We start from the raw sequence: 19,979 nt of genomic DNA, 5'->3' as shown, positions 1-19,979 counted from the left end.
CACACTATGCAGGCTGCCAGATGGAGAGGCTGCTGTGATGGAAGGTCACTGAGCACCCTACCTGGAAGGAGGAAAAAGACCACCTTGAGGCCATTCTGTTCTCATGAGCTCCCTGGATCCCTCCCTCAATCTCTCATTGAATGATGCCTGGAGGTAGGCAGGTAAGCAAGGCAGGGCTGGGAGAGGCACAACCTGACACCCCAGGGGGCGTCACAGTGGCCCAGCTTCCTCCACGTGAGGTCTGGTGTCTCTGAGTTCCCTCAACCTATAAGTTAAAAAAATCATCCAGCTGAAGATATACTTTAATTTATTCTTTTTGGAAGTAATACTGGACACGGTAAATAACTATACAAAAGGCTGTGCAGCAGGAAGTGAGTCTCCCCTCTACACTAGCCCCACCCTTCCGTCCCAGAGGCAACCCGTGTGGTACCATTCCTGAAGTACTGTATGTGTATATAAGGATACAGCAGACAGGTGGCTCCCTCTCTTTAAAAAAAAAAAAAAAAAAAAAATCCAGACGCTATTCATTCTACCCTGCTTCTGGCTTTTTCACATGACAATGGATCCTGAAGATTGTTCTGTTTCAGTATATACACAGTAGCCTTCTTTTTTTGTTTTGTTTTGTTCTGTTTTGTTTTCTAGCAACTGCAGAGTGTTCTACTATAAGGGGAGACCATAATTCATTTAACAAGTCTTGGGCTGATGGACATTTAGGTTATTGTCAACCTTTTCCTTTGATAAATTCAGCCACAATGGATGTCTTTTATTACTATGGCTACATATACATATGACTACATCTAGAAAAAGGAGATTTTATTTTTCTAGCTGTTGACAAACTCCAAAGAGGGAGCATCAAGTTCTGCTCCTGTCAACAATTGGGAAAGGGCTGGTTTCCCCATATCTTTGCCAGCACTGAGCACTCACTCTTTTTTTTAAGTTACAATCAAGGCAGCTGAGGCTTCTGATCCTCAAGCTTCAGCCCTATCAGAGCAAGGAGGAAAATGAAGTCGATCGAGGCCAGTTTTCTCCTATCCCCCTGACTCACCAGCAAGGCAATAGCTAATAGAACCTTGCCTAGCTCTGGGGCATTGCTGCAATCTGCATCCTCCCCCTCACTGGGGTCACTGCCAGTCACTGCACCCCACGTTCTCCCTCTGTGATTTGGCCAGCTTGCTCTCTCCATCTGGAGTACCACTTGGCTCCACCTTTAAGGCATAGCACTAATGCCACCTCTCCCATGAAGCCATCCTAGGTCCCTGCTGGAAGTGGAATTCTCATTTCCCCTCAATCTTCCTAGATTTTTGGAGGCAGCTACTCCAGCTGTGTGGGTTAGACATTCATACATCATCCTTTTCCCCAAAAGAGCCTCATCTCCTTGCAATCAAAGTCTATTTTACCTCCTATAGCCCTTTGCCCACTTAACATCTCCTCTTGGATGTCTCTAACATTTGACATATCCAGAAGTGATTCAGTTTCTTCTCCAAATAGGTTTCCATTCTTGCCCTTACCAAGATGGGTCTTGGTAAATTCACCTCCATTGATGCATTATTTTGATATATTCAGTTAATTGATAGCTTTCATGCATCCAATAAGTTGGCACTTTCATCCTTACCCCTTGGATCACCATATTTCAGGTGTACTACCCCTTCTCAGCTTCAAACCTGCTGAGTTCATTCCCACCCTTTGGCCATCACAGTAGTTGATCAAATTATTGGCCCCGACTCTTCATTCTGCGTAGGAATAGGCATCTACACCCATTCTGGGGTCTCATGGTGGCCAGAATATGATGTTCCACCCTTTATGCTGGGCTTGGCCATGTGACTTGCTTTGACCAATGGATGCTTAGGCCATCCCTCACACTAGTAGAAGAATGAACCCTGTGGCCAGGGGGTTGGCTTTTGAGCTCCTGCCTTTCAACCTGTGAAGGACATGCCCCCCGCAGAATGAGCACACTGAACCTACACATGGCCCAGAACCAAGGTCAGTTACCCCTAGCCTAGACTTGCTAGCTCCCCCGTTGACTCACAGACAGATGAGTGCAGATAAATGATTATTGTTGTGGTTTATAATGCAAGTTTATTGAGACAATAAGTGAGTGATGCTAATGCTATGAAATCTATATAACCATATAAGAAAACATAGAGGGAAACCATGACATTAAATTTGACAATAATTTCTTGGGTATAGCAAACACCAAAAGCACATGCAATAAAAAAAGATTAATTATATTTTGGTAAAATGGAAAAGTTTTGCACATCAAAGGATATTATCAACAGAGTAAAAAAGCAACCCACAAAAAATATTTGCAAATCATGTGCCTGATAAGGAATTAATATCTAAAGTATATAAAGAACTCCTAAAACTCAACAGCGAAAAAAAAAATTGATTCAAAAAAGGGCAAATGATTTGAATAGACATTTCTCCAAGGAAGATATATAAATGGTCAACTGATTTTCAATGAGGGTACCAAGACCATTCAACTGGGAATACCAGTTTTTTTATCAAATGGTAGTGGGACAACTAGACAGGCAGATGCAAAAGAATGAAGTTGGACTCTACCTTGCTCCGTATACAAAAATTAACTTAAAATGGATCAAAGACCTAAATGAGAGAACCAAAACTATAAAACTCTCAGAAGAAAAATAGTTGTGAACCTTTATGACTTTGAATTTGGCAATGTTTTCTTAGATATGACACCAAAGCAGAAACAACAAAAGAAAAAATACATAAAATGGACTTCAAAATGTAAAACTTTTGTGCTTCAAAGGATTCTATCAAGAAAGTAAAAAGACAACCCACAGAAATGGGAGTAAATATTTGCAAATGATACATATGATAAGGGACTTATCTCAAATATATGAGGGGGGACTCAAAAAATTGGAATTTATTTTTTTAATTGTTTATTTATTCTTACATGTTTAAACTTCAGTCACCTTCAAAGTACTCTCTCCATCTGATGAACTACACCTAGCAAGATGTTTTTTCCACTGCTAAAAACAGTTTTTGAACTTGTCGATTTTGATTCCTTTTAGTACTTTCCCTTTGAGGACTCTTCACCTGAGAAAAGAAACAAGCCCCACCCCCCAAACTTGGGGTGAAATCGGGTGAATAGGGAGGGTGGGGCACAGGGGTCACACTCTTTTTGGTCAAAAACTGCTGAACACTCAGTGCAATGTGGGCAGGTGCACTCATAAATTGCCCGTCATGAAACTGGCAAACACATTGAAAAGGTGTTCAAAAAAAAGTCACTGAAGCCAAATGCAGCCTCTCACAGCAATGCCAGCTGGTACACTGATACAGATGGGTTCCTGGAACACTCATCTAGTGGTGAAAGTCTTTACTACAAGGGGTCTGCTCTCTGGAAGATAATCCCAGGTTTTGGGGGGTTCCCCCTCATATAAAGAACCTTTACAACTCAATAGTAAAAAGACAAATAATTTGATTTTAAAAATGGATAAAGGATCTGAAAAAATGTTTCTCCAAGGAACATGTACAAATGGCCAATAAGCACATGAAAAAAAAATGTCAGCATCATTAATCATCAGGGAAATGCAAATCAAAAACACAATGAGATACCACTTCACACTCAGTAGTACAGTTATAATCAAAAAGACACATAATAACAGTGTTGAAGAGAATGTGGAGAAATGAAACCCTCCTTCTACATTGCTGATGGGAATGTAAAATGGTGCAGTTATTTTAAAAGAGCCTGTCTGTTCCTCAAACAATTAAACAGAGTTACCATATAAACCAACAATTACACTTCACAGTATATATACCTAAGAGAAATTCAAACATAAAACTTGTGCATAAATGTTCATAGCAGCATTATTCTTAATAGCCGAAAGGTGGAAAGAGCACAAAGGTCCATCAATGGACTAATGAATGAACAAAATGTGGTACCTTAAGTTCTCACTTAACATCATTGATAGATTCTACAACTTTTAAGTGAAACGTGTAACAGAACCAATTTTACCTTAGGCTAATTGATGCAAACAAGAGTTAAGTTCCTGCTGCATCTCCTCAATGTTATAACCAAATGATATTGAATGAAATGACATTATTTGAGGATACACTCTATATCCATACAATGGGATGTTATTCAAGCATAAAAATTAAGTACTAAAACATGCTACAACATGGATGAACCTTAAAAACTTCATGCTAAGTCAAAGAATCCCATCACAAAAGACCACACATTACATGAGTCCATTTATATGAAATGTCCAAAACAGGCAAACCTACAGAGACAGAAAGTAGATTAGGGGTTGCTTAGGACTGGGGGTGACAGAGGGTATAGGGTTTCTTTCTGATAAGATGAAAATGTTCCAAAACACCCAGTGGTGATGGTTGCATTTTTCTGTGAATACAGTCAGCCCTTCATAACACAGATTCAATTCAACTAACCAGTGAGAGAAAATAATGGAAAAAAAGGTCACATTGTTGCCGACACGTGCCATGTAGTCAGGCCTAGGATGGTTGCATCTGTACTGAACGCATACAGACCTTTCTCCTTGCCATTCCCTAAAGAACACAGAATAACAACTATTTATATTGCGCTTACATTGTATTATAAGTAACCTAGAGATGACTTAAAGATACAGGAGGCTGGTTATATGAGCATCTGATGATTTTCGTATCCTCGAGGGTCCTGGAAGCAATCAGCCCTGGATACTGAGGACAACTGTATATGCATAACCATTGAATTATATACTTTAAATGGGTATATTGTATCACATGAGTGAATTATATCTCAATCAAGCTGTTTCTTAAAAATCAATTTATAAATAAATAAAGCTAGTGTAGAAACAGAAACTTCTCAGAAGTACACTAGCTAACCTGCCAAGTGCAGGCCCTGCTGCTTGCCTCCCTGGGCCCTGCCTCTCACCTCCAACCAATGAGGCTGCTCAGCCTCACCGAGCCCCATCTTATGATGCCGACGTCCGTTCCCCGTGGTCGGCCAAGCTGGGCCAGGCAGCTCATTCGTTGTACAGAGAAGGGAACAGAGGCTGCCTTCTCCATCTCAGACCTTCATCCCAAGAATCAATAATGGAAATGAAGACCCCAGGTCCTGAGCCTGTCCCCCCATTCACTTGCTGGTGGCCCTTCTATAAGTTCTGGCCCTCCTCTGCAAAGTGGCCTTGGTTTCCCCTGGCATTCCTGTCTCTACTCTGCTTCCCAGATGCTGACCCCAACCCAAGTCAAGACCATCTGCTCAGGGGCCATGCAGGTGCTCAAGGGAACTCAGGGTGAAGCTGAGGCCACTGCGAGTACCACCTGTTCAATTTCTACTTAAGACCCACAAGACAGAGGGGTGGGAGGGAGGCCAGGACACCCTTTCTCATTTCCCCTCTCTCACCAGACAGATGTAGGGGTTCACACCTGTTCCAGGTCTCCATCTTCTTCTCATTTTGCCCTCTCCACTCTTATTCCCTGCACCCCAAAACCTGCCCAGAAGGAGTCTAGAGTGCTGGGCAGCTTTCATTCTCCACAGAGATGGGGTTTCCTTCTGCATCCTGAGGCAAAAGCCCTGACTCCAGGCAGCTGCCAGGAGAACATCTCTCTGCTGACTAACTCCGCAGAGGCTTTCTGTAAACGTGACTGCAGATCTAGATGCGCAGATGTTATGCCCATGTCAGAGATTGACAGATGAGGAAACTAAGCGTTTGTGGATCAGTTTGATGCTGAAGATCAGCCAGGGGTCAACAGCAGAGTCTGGGCCTGTCACCTGAACAGAGAGCCTCCTTCATCCCCGGGTGGGGATGAAGACGGGCGGTGGCGCAGGGAGTGAAAGCAGGAGAAAGAGCAGGCTGGTATCCACTTCCTGCTGTGATCTCGCCCACACCAGAGCCCTAAAGCCCAGGGCAGGCGCTGCTGGGGCAGTCGGGTGCTGGCAGGGAGGGAGCTCAGGGGAGGAACAAAGGCCCCTGACAGGCTCCTCACCCCCATGCCTGAAATTTACTGGCCCAGGGACCCACTCATCCCCATTCATTCTCCCTCTCAGCCCAGTGTCTCTGTCTCTCTCCCACTCATTTTAGCCAAACAGGTTCCCTTGCCTTCCACCCTCACCCGCTCCAGGCTCTCATGAACAACCGTTCAGCACTCAGCCTCTGCCCTTGGTCCTTAGGTTCCAATGAGTGTTCTCGGCCTATCACAGCCATGAAAGAATCAGGTCTCTCCAGGTCTCAGCGTCCTGGTCTGCAAAATGCCACTCAGGACATCACAGCTCCTGCCTTTACAGGGGAAGGGCTCTATGGCCAGAGGCCGTTTTTCCCACCTGGCCATGTGGGGCTCACTTGTTAGGAAGAAGAAACTCAAATGTCACCTTCCTTGAGGAGCCCTCTCTGCGACCCTTCCAACCTTCCAGGCAGAGATCCCTAATATGTGGCTTGTGCTGCTCTAAAGCACTTGGCATGGGGCAGTGCAAGCTCTGGCTTATGTGACAGTTTTACTGGCTCTGCTGAGAGCTCCTCCCCAGCCAGCCAGAGGCTGCACATAGTAGATGCACAGTCGACAGCCGATGAATAAATGATTGAATAAACAAATGAGGCCCCTTCTAGCATGAATTGCCTGAGACTGTGGGGCAGTGAAGGTGCTGGCCGGAGCCCCACTGGCCAGCAGGAAAGAAGTCCTAGGCCAAGTGGGGGAAGGGGATTCCCATGGTGGGGGGCTGTGTCCCCACCCCAGGGAATGAGGAGGAAGGGCAAGGTAAGGCTCTCTAACAGTTAACTGATAGTCCTCCCTATAAGTTAAGTGACAAATCCTTTCCAGATTGCCTCTGACAGCACCTTCCTCCCCACATAATTGTGTGAGATGCTGTTCAATTGTTTGTAAGCATATTAATATCACAGTACCTAAGAAAGGAAGAGAGACCCAGCAGAGTCTGGTGGGGGAGGAGCTTTGGACCCCTGACTAAAGAGCTCAGGGAGGAACATGGTTCCCACCAGGCTCTCTCATCATGGGGCGGGAGAAAGGGATGATTCCACACAGGAACCCTCAGGAGATTGGACCAAGAGACAGTGGTTCGGACCCCTGCTCAGCCTTAGTTTCCCCTCTGTACAAACTGAAAGAATAGCACCTACTTGGCTGGATATTATGAAGATTAAAGGCGTGTCCGCAAGCTCACCTAGCGCACAGAGAACATTCAGTCGAGTCACATGTCCTCTCGCCCTGTCCCATTCTCAGACCATCCCTTCTGCCCAATTCTCAAAACACTAACCACAGGAGTAGCAACAGCAATGCCCTGTGATGCATGTACAGCATGTCATTGTGGTCACACTCATCACAGTCCCCATCCTCCACGTGCTCCCCCTACACCTACTCTGGGAGAGTAGGCATGGGGTGGGGGGACACCATAGCACATTGTACCTGGTGGTCTGAGAGCAAAGCAGGGCACTCCATCCGCCCTGCACCACCCAGCTTAGTGCTGTCAGACTTTTAGGTCATTTGAGGTGGGAAAACATCACCCCACTTTTGAGACAATGAAACTGACTCTCAGAAAGGATAAAGTCATCACCCAACAACCCAGAAGTGCTTGGACCTTGGTACACCTGGAGACAGGAGCACCCGAATCAGTCAATTCAAAATGGAGGCTCTTTGATACCCCATCCGGGGCTCTCTCTTCTACATGCTGCAGGCTGCCCACACTGTCCTACCTGCCAGACCTGGTGCATGCGATTCAGAGCATCACTGAACACCAGGGCTGGAGAGGGCAATGGTTGCTTCCTCACTAGACTGCTAACAAACACTATAGCATCCTTCCTCACAGACCTTCACCCTGAACTTGCATACCTCCAGCAATGGGAAGCTCACTGTCTACACAGGATGCATTCCATCTTTTGGACAGCTTGGTTCATTAAGATGTCCTTCCTCTTAATGATTCAAAAATCTCTTTTTTAAATCCTCACCTGAGGATATGCTTATTGATTTTAGAGAGAAAGGAAGGGAGGGAGGGAGAGAGAGACGGAGAGAGAGACAGAGACAGACATTGATCAGTTACCTCCTTTACGTGCCCCAACCAGGAACCGAACCCACAACCTAGGTATGTACCCTGACCAGGAATTGAACCCACAACCTTTTGGTGTATGGGACAATGCTCCAACCAACAGAGCCAGGGCCAAAAATCTCTTTTAAAGACACGAAGCTTCACATGATTTCAGGCTCCCTTTGTCCACATCTGCTTCCATTCAGCTCCTCACACACACACACACACACATTTCCTCACGTCCTCCATCCAAGCCTCTTTTAATTTATTTTCTGACACTTCCTCTCTTCCCTCCCCAATACTACTTTCTAACCTTTACTAAGAAAAAAAATATTTTTTAAAATACTCAGTTTAAGAAAAAATATTTCACATTTGTATGAGCAATACACAAATCATAATTCTTAAAAATAACAAATCACAGGTCAGAGTAATCATAAGTAAATTGATATTGATAAATAAGCTTTTCTCCAGAGCAGTAGGTGGTTTATTTTAATCTAATGAGTTTTGTATTTTCCCAGCTTTCAGATTCCATGATGAAGGGCTGTCTGCAATAGAATTACGATGCTCTCCAAAAAATTGTAATTTAATGCCTCATTTTGTCAAGACTTTCTTGAAAATGAGATTTGTTCCTAGTGAAGAATTTTACTGAGCTCCTTCCCATATTCTCCCCCCGACCCCCAACTCTCCAGGCACACAGGTTCTCCTTATGCCAGGCCTGGGGTGGGGATGAAAGGCAGAGGCAGGTCAGGTAAACATGGGGGCAGACAGAGACCAGGAAAGGAACATGAAAGAACATTCCTGGCAGGCACAGCCTTGCTTTGTGGCTGAGCAGCGCCCACTGCCCAGTCCATGCCTCACACCGTTTCCTGCAAACAGCGAGGGGAGGACAGGCCTCGTCCTTCCTTATAAGACACTAAAAGGGCTCCTCTTTCAGGACTCAAGGGAGCAGGATAAGCACCTGAGACCACTACAGACAGGAAAGAAGACTGACAGACCCAGAGGCAGGCAGCAGCAGAAACCAAAGCAGGCAAAACAACAACAACAACAAGAACAACAACAACAAAAACACAGCTATCTGTGGAGCAGCCTTTGGGGGGGTGTCATTTGGTTGAATGCCCTCCAGGGACAGGGAGCTCACAACCTCCACAGCCAGACCGGTGACTATTAAGTGCACAACTACGACTGCCGGGCCACTGGAAGGACCTGTTGATAGAGGTGGTGCCAAGAAACATGGAAAGGAGACGAGCAAGGCATCCAGCAAGGCTGGACTCACATGCTGACGGACCACGTGGGTGTGCGAGCTTGCTTCAGTGACACAACCCATCCGGGCCTCAGTGTCTCGCCCCTCTGAAATGGGTTGTTACGAGGCTCAAATGAGGTAATGCATGTAAAATGCTTAGAATGCAAGCTCTCGTACAGTAAGCTCTAGGTAAGTGTTATTATTAGTGATAGCCTCATCATCATTATTACATATGTGCATAGACTCTTTGAGAGGATGTAAAGAAACAAGAAACTGACTGCCCCTGGGAGGAAGACCTAGGTGGCTGGAGGAGAGAGGTAAGAGAGAGATGTTTCACTGTATTCCATTTCAAGCCTCTTGAATTTTCTGCATGTACCTATCCAAAAATAAATTTGAAAAAAAAAGCCAAAACATGACTTGGTATTTCAAAAAAGACAAAGAAAGACAAATCTCTTCTTTTCATGACCCCAAGCAGGTTTCCAGTAACTTTGACTCTCTGTTTGGGCTTCTGACCTCCAGAGTTACACAGTCAATGCCTGCCCTTTGGAACATATCATTCGTTCTCTCAACAAACCCATCCTAAGCACAAGCCCAGAGCTGCAGGGTCCAAAGTATTCAACAGAGGCCCCATCCCTGCACCGAGGCAGGTGAGAGGGACCCTCAGCCTCACCATCCCCATTCCAGGTCTTTCAGGTGAGATTCTTCTGGTGACACCATCTTCTGCCCACTCTCCCTCAAAAAGCTCTCCTTGTGCCTGAGTTAAGTTTCAGGTCCCCATTTTTTATTTTAAAATTAGCTGAGCCCTGGCTGGTGTGGCTCAGTGGACTGAGTGCCAACCTGCAAACCAAAGGGTAGCCAGTTCCATCCCCAGTCAGGGCACATGCCTGCGTTGAGGGCTAGGTCCCCAGTTGAGGGTGTGCGAGAGGCAACCACACACTGATGTTTCTCTCCCTCTTTCTCCCTCCCTTCCCTTCTAAAAATAAATAACTAAAATCTTTAAAATAAATAAATAAAATTAGCTGAGATGATCACTTAATGATACACATGCTGAAGTACATAGGGGTGGAATGAACTGTTACACAACTAACTTTGAAATACAGCCCCCCCCTAAAATAGTTCAATAGGTGGATATGGATGCGGGAAATGTAACAAAACATAAACTGCAGAATCCTAGTGGTGCATATGTGGGCGTTCGCTGTTCAAGTCTTTCAACCTTTTGCATGCTTGAAAATTTTTATGATAAAATGTTAGGAAAAACGAGGAGAACTAAAATCACACAAAACTTAAGTGGCTTTTTACATCTGGGCGGCCTTCCAGTGCCCTTTTCTTATGGGTTAGAGACCCTGAATGGGGGAAATTAGATGAAAGAGAAATAGACAAATCCACAACCATAATGGAAGACTTCAGCACACCTTTCTCAAAAACTGACAGAAAAGGCAGAAAATAAATCAGTAAGGACACTGACATCTGATCAACATGACTTACATACCTAACCTCATTGACAAAACTGAACACTGTGTACAATAACAGAATAAACATTCTTGTGAGGCAACGGATAATATAAAAATCCACCATGCTGAGCCACAAAGTAACTTTCAAAATACTTAAAAGAATTGAAATCAACCAAAGGATAGCAGATTAAGCTCAAAAACAACTACGCACAGGCATGTGTGCACACACGCACACACACACACACACACAAACATAAATCAAAGAAAAAACTAAAATAGAAAATAATTTCAATCCTTTTCTGGCAGTGATGACCTTCCCACGACACCACGCTTCTCACGAAGGATCTCCTTCATCCTTGCCCAGGAGAGAAGAGGAAACACAAGAAGCACCTGGTGCAGAGCCCCGATTCCTACTTCATGGATGTGAACTGCCCAGGATGCTATAAAATCACCACCATCTCCAGCCATGCACACACAGTAGTTTTGTGTGGTGGCTGCTCACCTGCCCTCTGTCAGCCTACAGGAGGAAAAGCAAGGCTTAGAGAAGGATATTCCTTCAGAAGGAAGCAGCACTAAAAGCACCTGAATCAAGCAAGTGGGGAAACATCCCTATAAACACATCTTGGATAACCAAAAGAGAGAGAGAGAGAGAGAGAGAGAGAGAGAGAGAGAGAGAGAGAGAGAGAGAGAGAGAGAGAGAGAGAGAGAGAGAGAGAGAGAGAAAATATCTTCAATCATACAATAATAAAAATATGACATCAAAATTTGTGACACAGCAGCCTGCGAGACAAGTGTCGCTGGTTCGATTCCCAGTCAGGGCACATTACTAGGTTGCACGTCAGGTCCCCAGTTGGGGGCGCAAGTGAGAGACAACCACACAGTGATGTTTCTCTCCCTTTCTCCTTTCCCCTCTCTCTAAAAATAAAATAAACAAACAAATAAATAAATAATTTTTTAAAAATTGTGACACAGTACAAATTTTGTTCTTAGAGGGAACTCTATATAGAGTCTTAAATTCAGATTTTAGAAAAGAAAAAAATGTAAAAAATATTTTAAGAAGTACAAGGTATGTCCAGAAAGTATCCAGCCATGAGATATGAAAAATAGAGACATTTATTGAAGACACACGATACAAGAAACATTAAACATAGGGCAATGACACCTTGGTCCCCTTCAAAGTAGACACCTTGGGACTCACACAGTTCTCCCAGCATCCCTTCCACTGTTTAAAACACTGCAAAAATCCTTCGTTGGAATCGCCATCAGCTGCCCTGTCGTATTTTCCTAAATCTCAACAACAGTCTAAAATCTCTTCCCTTTCAAAGGTGATTTTAGTTTGGGAAAAAGTCAGAAGTCACAGGGTATCAAATCTGGGCTGTAGGGGGGCTGAGTCACCTGAGTGATTTGATGTTTCACCAAAAAACACTGCACAAAACATGATACATGAGTGGGCGTGTTGTCATGATGAAGCTGCCAATCACCAGTTGCTCATAGCTGTGGCCATTTTCATCATACTGCATTTCTCAACTGACAAAGAACATTGAGGTAGTGCTCCTTATTGTTTGGCTTGGAGAGGTGGGCTCATGATGGACAACACCTTCCCAATCAAAAAACACAGTTAACATGGTCTTGATCTTGCTGCAACTTTGCTGCGCCTTCTTCAGGCATGGAGAACCAGGCGACTTCCATTGGGACGACTGGGCCTTTGTTTCCAGATCATAGCCATCAATCCACAATTCATCTCTGGTTATGACTTTCTTGAGTAAATTTGGTTCATTGGTAGAGGTTTGAATCAAGTCATTAATAACTGCAGCATGATGTTCCTTCTGCTCTGGTAGCAGAAGTCATAGAACAAATTTTGTCATGATGCATTTTATGCCAAGATCCTGCATCAAAGCCTCAGACATGGTAGTATTTGGAATCCCCAGATCAGTTTTAGTTCTCGCACTGTAAGTTGCCAGTCTTTGTTGATTGCAGCCCATCCACATTCAACATGCTCAGGTGTTCTGCTTGCTGCAGGCCTTCCAGAACGTGGATCACTTTCAACAGATCCTTGACCATCTTTGAAGCGTTTATGCCACACTCTTATTTGCGCTGCACTCATTGCATCATCCCCGAAAACATTCTGAATCATCTGAATAGTTTCTGCAGTGGAATGTTCAAGCTTAATGCAAAATTTGATGTAGATTTGTTGCTCTACTAGCTCAGCCATTTTGAATATGATGGCCGCACAGTACACATGCTCACTCAATAGTACCAACTGCCCCACAAACTAGTACAATGAAGTCATTGTTCACACCTTGGCTGCCAGGTTACACTGACGTCATGCAAACCATTCTCATTATATTAACAATGGCTAGACTTCTTCTGGACAAACCTCATATATTAAATCCAAAGAAAGCATAAGGCAATTTTAAAACTCCTAATAAGAGCAGAAATTAATTAAATAGAAAATAACATTAAATAGACAAAAATTGGTAAACCAGAAGATGGTTCTTTGAAAAGGCTATCAAAATTGGTAAGTCCAGTGACCAGAAAGACAATGAACAAAATGAGAAGGCACATATTACCAATATCATGACTATAAAATAAAGTAACACCGCAGTTTCTATAGAGCATAAAGATTATAAAGGGACAATAAATGAGATATTATGAATATCTTTATGCCAATTCATTTAAAGGTTTATATAAAATGACTAAGATCCTCAAAAAATACCACTTACCAAAACTGACACAAAAACATAGAAATATAAACAGTGCTACTTCTACTAAAGAAATTGAAATTGTACTCAAAAACCTTCCTACTGAGAAATATAAGTTCACATGACTTCTCAATTGAACTCTCCTAAACATTTAAGAAAAAAATAACTGAAATCTTATCCAAGCCCCTGCAGAGAAACAGAAAAAGAAGGAATAGCACCCAATCTGTGCCATGAGGCAAGCATAACTGCATGCTATCATACGACAAGAATACCACCAGAAAGGCAAGTCACAGGTCCATCTCTTTCAATCTCTTTCATGAACACAGGTTTTAAAATATCTTAATAATCATTAGTTGTTAGTAGTGATAATATTAATAATTCACATACACCATGTAAGATATAATCAAAAGAAAGCTGGTGTAGCTATTCTAATAGCAGACAAGGAATTATAAAAAGGATAATACATCATGAGAAAGATTTATTCCAGGAACACAAGGTTGGTTAACTTTTGAAAATCAATCAATGTAATTCACCACATGAACAGAGAAAAGAAGAAAAATTACATGATTATTTCAATGGATGCAAAAATGCACTTGATAAAATTCCACACATATTTATGATTAAAAAAACTTTTAGCAAAAAACAGAAGAGGCCATATATGAAAAACCCACAGCTAACAACAGAATGACTAAAGACTTCCTTACGATCAGGAACAAAACAAGGATGCCCACTATTATTAATTCCATTCAACATAGTATTGAAAGTTTTAGCCAAAGTAATAAGGCAATAAATTTCCAATTCCAAATTGGAAAGGAAGAAGTAAAATTATTTCCATTCACCAATAACATAATCTTATATATAAAAACACTAAAGAGTCCATTTAAATACTGTTGCAGCTAAAAAATAAACTCAGCGAAGTTGTAGGATAAAACATCAGCATCCCCAAAATAACTTGCATTTCTATAGCAGTGAATAGCCTGAAGAGAAAATTAAGAAAATAATTCCTTTTACAATAGCATCAAAATGAATAAAATACTTAGGGATGAGTTTAACGAAGGAGGCAAATGACTCATACCCTGACAATTAGCATCAAACACTGCTGAAAGAAAATGTAAAAAGACATAAATAACTGGAAAGACATCCATGTTCATGAATTGTAAGACTTGGTATTGTTAAGATACTATACTTAATATTGTTAAAATACAATATCATCAAAAGCAATCGACAGGTTTAATACAATCCCTATCAAAATGCCTATGGTGCCCTGGATGGGTGGGTGGCTTGGTTGGTTGGAGTGTCATCCTGTATACAAAAAAAAAAAAAAAAAAAATGTGGGTTCAATTCCTGGTCAGGGCACATACCAAGGCTGAGGGTCTAATTCCCAGTCAGGGTGCAAATGGGAGGCAACTGATTGATATTTCTCTTTCACATTGATCTCTCTCTCCCCATGCCCCCTCTAAAATAAATAAAAATATATTCTCAGGTAAGGGTTTTTTTAAATGCCAATGGTGTTTTTTGTAGAAATAGAAAAACCCATCATAAGACTTATATGGAGTTTCAAGGAATCCCAAACAGCCAAAATGATCTAAGAAAAAAAAAAAGAACAAAGTTGGAAGATTCACACTTCTTGCTCTCAAAAATTGTTACAAAGTTATAGTAATCAAAACAGTGTGGTACTGACAGGTAAGAACAGGAACATATGGAATAAAATAGAAAGCATGGAAATAAACCATTGCATATATGGTTAATATATTTTTGACAAGGGTGCTAAGACCATTCAATAAAGGGAGGACCATTTTTTCAACAAATGGTGCTGGGAAAACTGGATGTCCACATGCAAAAGAATAAAGTTAGACTCTTGCTTTCACCATATATATAAATTAGCTAAAAATGGATCAAAGCCTAAATGTAAGAACTAAAACTATAAAATTCTTAGGGGAATTCTTCATGACATTGGATTTGGCAATGATTTATTAGCTACGACACCAAAACCACAGGCAACAATAATAAAAATAATTAGACGTCATCAAAATAAAAAGTTGTATGCATCAAAGGACAGTATCAACAGAGTGAAATGGCAGCCTAAGGAATGGGATAAAATATTTGTAAATCATACAGCTGATAAAGAATTAATATCCAGAACATATAAAGAACTCTTACAACTCAACAACAAAAATCAAACAACCAATTCAAAAATAGGCAAAGGACTTCAATAGACATTTCTCCATCAAAGTTGTACAATGGCCAATAACCACATGAAAATATATTCAACATCACTAGCCACTGAAGAAAAACAAATCAGAATCACAGTGGAATATCCCTTCATGCCCATTAGAATAGCTATTATTAAAAAATAACAAGTGTTAAGATAAGGAGAAATGGAAACTTCTGTGCATTGCTGGTGGGACTATATAATCAAGCAGACACTACAGAAAACAGTATAATGGTTCTTCAAAAAACTAAATGCAGAAATACCATATGACCCAGGAATTTTACTCCTAGAATATACTCAAAAGAACTGATAGCAGAGATTCAAAAAGGTACTGGTACATCAATGTTCATAATAGCATTATTCACAATACCCCAAAAATAGAAACAATACAGATGACCATCAACAGATAAATGGGTAAAACAAAGTATGGTATATACATAAATTTGAATATTATTCAGTCTTAAAAGTAATGAAATTCTGATACATGATAAACAGATATGAGTCCTGAAAACATACTAAGTGAAATAAGCCAAACACAAAAGAAAATTTTGTATGATTCCACTTATACAAGATACCTAAAATAAGCAAATTCATAGAGACAGAAAATAAAATAGAGGCTACCAGGGACTGAAGGGAGAAGAAAGGGAGAGTTATTATTAATAGGTACAGGGTTTATAGAATTTGTTTGGGATGATTAAATGTTCGGAAACGGCAGTGGTGGTGGTTGTACAATACTATGAATGTACTTAATGCCACTGATCTATACACTTAAAGATGGTTAAAATAGTAAATTTTATGTTATGTACAGTTTACCATGATTTTGGTAATACATAGAAGAAAATTTCTGTAATTTGATAAATGACATCTACAAAAAACCTACAGCAAGCATCAAACTTAATGGTGAGATATTAAAAGCTTTCTCCTCAATACTAGAATAAAAATAATGATGACCACTATCACCACTTCTATGCAACATTATGCTGGAAATCCTAGTCATTGCAATAAGGCAAGAAAAAAGATAAGCATTGGAAAGGAAAATGTTAAAATGTTATTATCTATAGAAAACATGATTGTGCAGTAAAAAAAAAAATTCCATAGACAAGCTATCAGAATTAATAGGTAAATTTAAAAAAGGTTTTAGATACAGGTCAATATTTTAAAAATCAATTGTATTGCTATATGCCAGAAATAAATAACAAGAAATTAAAAAAAAACATTAAATATCACTTATAATAGTATGAGCAAACATAAAACACATACAAATCAATCTAATAAAAGAAGTGTAAGACCTCTACAGAGACAACTAAAAAGCATACTTGAAATTTATTAAGACCTGGGAAAATGGAGGAGCATAACTCATTCATGAATCAAAAACTCAGTATTGTGAAATGTCAATTTTCCTCACATGGACCTACATATTTGTGATGCAATCTTAATCAAATCTCAGCATGGTTTTTGTGGAATTTTAAAGGCTGATTCTAAAATGTATATAGAAAAGCAAACTGCCTAAAGTAAACAAAAGTGTTGAAGTTCAAGTATGAACCTGAAGGATTTATACTACTGGATAGCAACATGACACATATGAAGTTGTAGTAATTACAATCTTATATTGGTACAAGGAGAGTCAAATATACCCAACAGAAGTACATATACAGACAGATACACACTGTAAAACCACATGATGAATGTTCATAACAGCCTTTTTCACAATAGTCAAAAACTGGGGGAAAAAACAATTATCCATCCATGGTAGATTGGGTAAATTGTGGTACAGCTACACAATGGAATACAGTACTACGCAGTAATGAGATTGAACAAACGTAACTGTGTACAACAGGATGAATCTCACCAATAATGTGAATGGAAGAAAACATCACAAAGAGAACATACTGTATGATTCAATTCCTATAAAGTTCAAAAAAGACAAAATGAACATATGATATTAGAAGTCAAGATAGGAGTTACCTTGGGGAGTAATGACAAGGAGAGGCTTCTGATAATTTCTTCTTCTTGGTGTGGGTAGTGATTCCATGGGAGCAGTCACCACACCATTCCTCTCTGCTATACTTTAATGAAAAATCTGACTCAGACATCCTAGTTGGATCAGCAGCATCAGTACTAGTAACCATATGCTGCCCTGCCTCTCTTCCTGGCCTCCCACCACGGAGGCACAGCACCAGTGTGCACAGAAAGAAGCCACAGCTTGTGGGCAAAGGAGCCTCTTCCTCCATGAAGACGTCCAAGAGTGCCCCCTCCTCCTGCCATCCCATTTGAATCTTCGCAGCCTTTCTCATGGTTACTTCTAATCACCACCACCACCACCCCCAGGCAGCCTGCAAGACTGAGCCTCAAGAATACTGGCGCTGAGGTTAAGAGAAGCATAACAGTAACTATTAGCTGAGAATAACAGTAGCATGCTAATAATGAATACCAGCCTTTGTCGAACATTCATTATATGGCAGGTGCTGTTTCTAAGCATTTTACATGCAATAACTCATTTAACCCTGAAGTAGGTACTATTATCATCCTTATTTTCCAGATGAGAAAACTATAGAACTGAATGATTAATTAAATTGCTCAAGGTCACACAGCTATAATTATAAGAGCTACGATTTGATCCTGGATGGTCTGGTGACTGGAGCCCTAGCTACACCCACCCAGACCAAGCACAAATAAAGAGATGCCTCCATCTCTTCCAGGCACGTGATGCGTCTATCTGTCTGTGAACAGAGATGAGGGGTATAGGGAAGTAAATAACCTCATGAAAGTCTAGTTCTAAGACTAGAGGGTAGCAGGCAGGTCTAGAACACTGGGCCTAGGCTCCTAAGCCTAGGGAAGCAGGCAGAGACTGAAGCATGGGTTTGGGGGGAAGTCCTATCCAAACCTAGGGAAGAGGGCCTGAGACCAACAGCACTCAGGACAAAGGAGAAAGTAGAGCCAGGGTGGGTAAGGAGGCTGTTCCCTTTCTAGGCACTAGCCAGGGGCCCTGTTTCCCACCTCAGGCTAAGGAAACAGCTCCTTGCAAGGTAAGGCCAGCTTCTCCTGGGTAGGAATTCTAGAATCTCACCACCCTCCATCCCTCATCCAACACGTCATATAACCAGTTTCTCTTTGAGTCTGCCTTTAAGCCCTGCTGCTGCAATTTAAGCTCATTTCCCTTTGCTCTGTCCTAGTGAGGCCCTCATCTCTTTCCAGAGACTCTTTGCTTTTCTTCGGGCGCGGGGTATGAGGGGTACGGAGGCTCCTTTGTGCCAGGTCTGGGCTGTTGTAGCCTGGCTCCAGTGACAAACACTTAAAATGACAGAAACCACAGCATAAAGAGGAAAAGTCAGGGTTACCTGTCCCCCACTTACATCAAACGGTGCTCCCCTTGTCAGAGGCCAGAGCTTTGGGAATCCTGCCCAGGAGCCTGCATTTTCCATGGTAGCCAGAATAGCGCAGAGAGGGCGCCACCTTGGCAAAGGTGACAGCACATCTATGCCGAAGACCGAAGCCAGCCTGACTCCCAAGTCAACAGAGAGTCAACAAACAGACCCAGAAACCAGACCTAGGGCGCACAGCCCAGCACGAGAGACCCGCTCGTACACTCAGCCATTGTTAAGGAGCCTCAGGTGCGCTGCTTCCAGCGCACCTGTGTGTGAGCACGCACGTGCATGCGCACGCACGTACGCACGCACGCACAGCCAAAACCATTTGGGTCAAAGCCAGAAGGAAAGGGAGATGTTAATACAAAAAACTTCTGAGCCAGACAGCTGAAAGGAAAGTAAGGAGAAAACAGAGATGCTGTGTCTCTGCCTGGCCTTTCCCATTCCCCCCTGCCCTTGCCTGATACCCAGGCTCTCCACAGTGGCTCCTCAAGAAGCTGTGAAACACGCAGGTGCAATGAGGTCACCTAGTTAACAGCCTCCCTCCCGCTGTATTATTCATGGGCTCCCTTCTTCCGACCTAAGCTCCAGTTTCCAACAGCCCTCAGGCTCACTTGGCAGGCCAGCCAGCCCTCCCAGCAGGACTAGCCTATGGCAACCCCCACTCTTTAGACCCCAAGACCGTCTTGTCCCCTTCCTAGGATGCAGCCGCCTCTGTGCTAACTCACCCCGAGTTGTCACACAGCACTTTGGGGTGACAGGGAAAGCTTTGGGGTCAGTGAGGAAAAGCAAAGAAGGAGAACCTTGGCTGAGTCAGACATGATATGCTGAAACTTTCAAAGGGAGCTGCAGGGTCCCCCTTTTCTCTCTCTCTCTCTTTCTCTGTCTCTCTGTCTCTCTCTCAAACACACACATGCGCGTGCGCGTGCGCGCGCGCATTGTGAATTGGCTCTACCAAATATGGTCCTCTGAATAAGTGAGAGTTCATGAAAACGAGGGCCATGGTTTGTCTACCTCTGTACCAT

General features: G+C 42.2%; 1 pseudogene; it reads left to right on the top strand.

Annotated features, from left to right (window-relative positions):
• Window positions 1–11,092: 11,092 nt before the first annotated feature.
• On the top strand, window positions 11,093–11,251 carry LOC150010242 (small ribosomal subunit protein eS27-like pseudogene; annotated as a pseudogene).
• The last annotated feature ends 8,728 nt before the right edge of the window (window positions 11,252–19,979 follow it).

The sequence above is a fragment of the Furipterus horrens genome, unplaced genomic scaffold, assembly GCF_987537825.1.
Source record: "Furipterus horrens unplaced genomic scaffold, mFurHor1.1.pri manual_scaffold_5, whole genome shotgun sequence".
In the NCBI taxonomy this organism is placed as follows: Eukaryota; Metazoa; Chordata; class Mammalia; order Chiroptera; family Furipteridae; genus Furipterus; species Furipterus horrens.
This window is presented reverse-complemented; position numbering and strand designations above follow the sequence as displayed.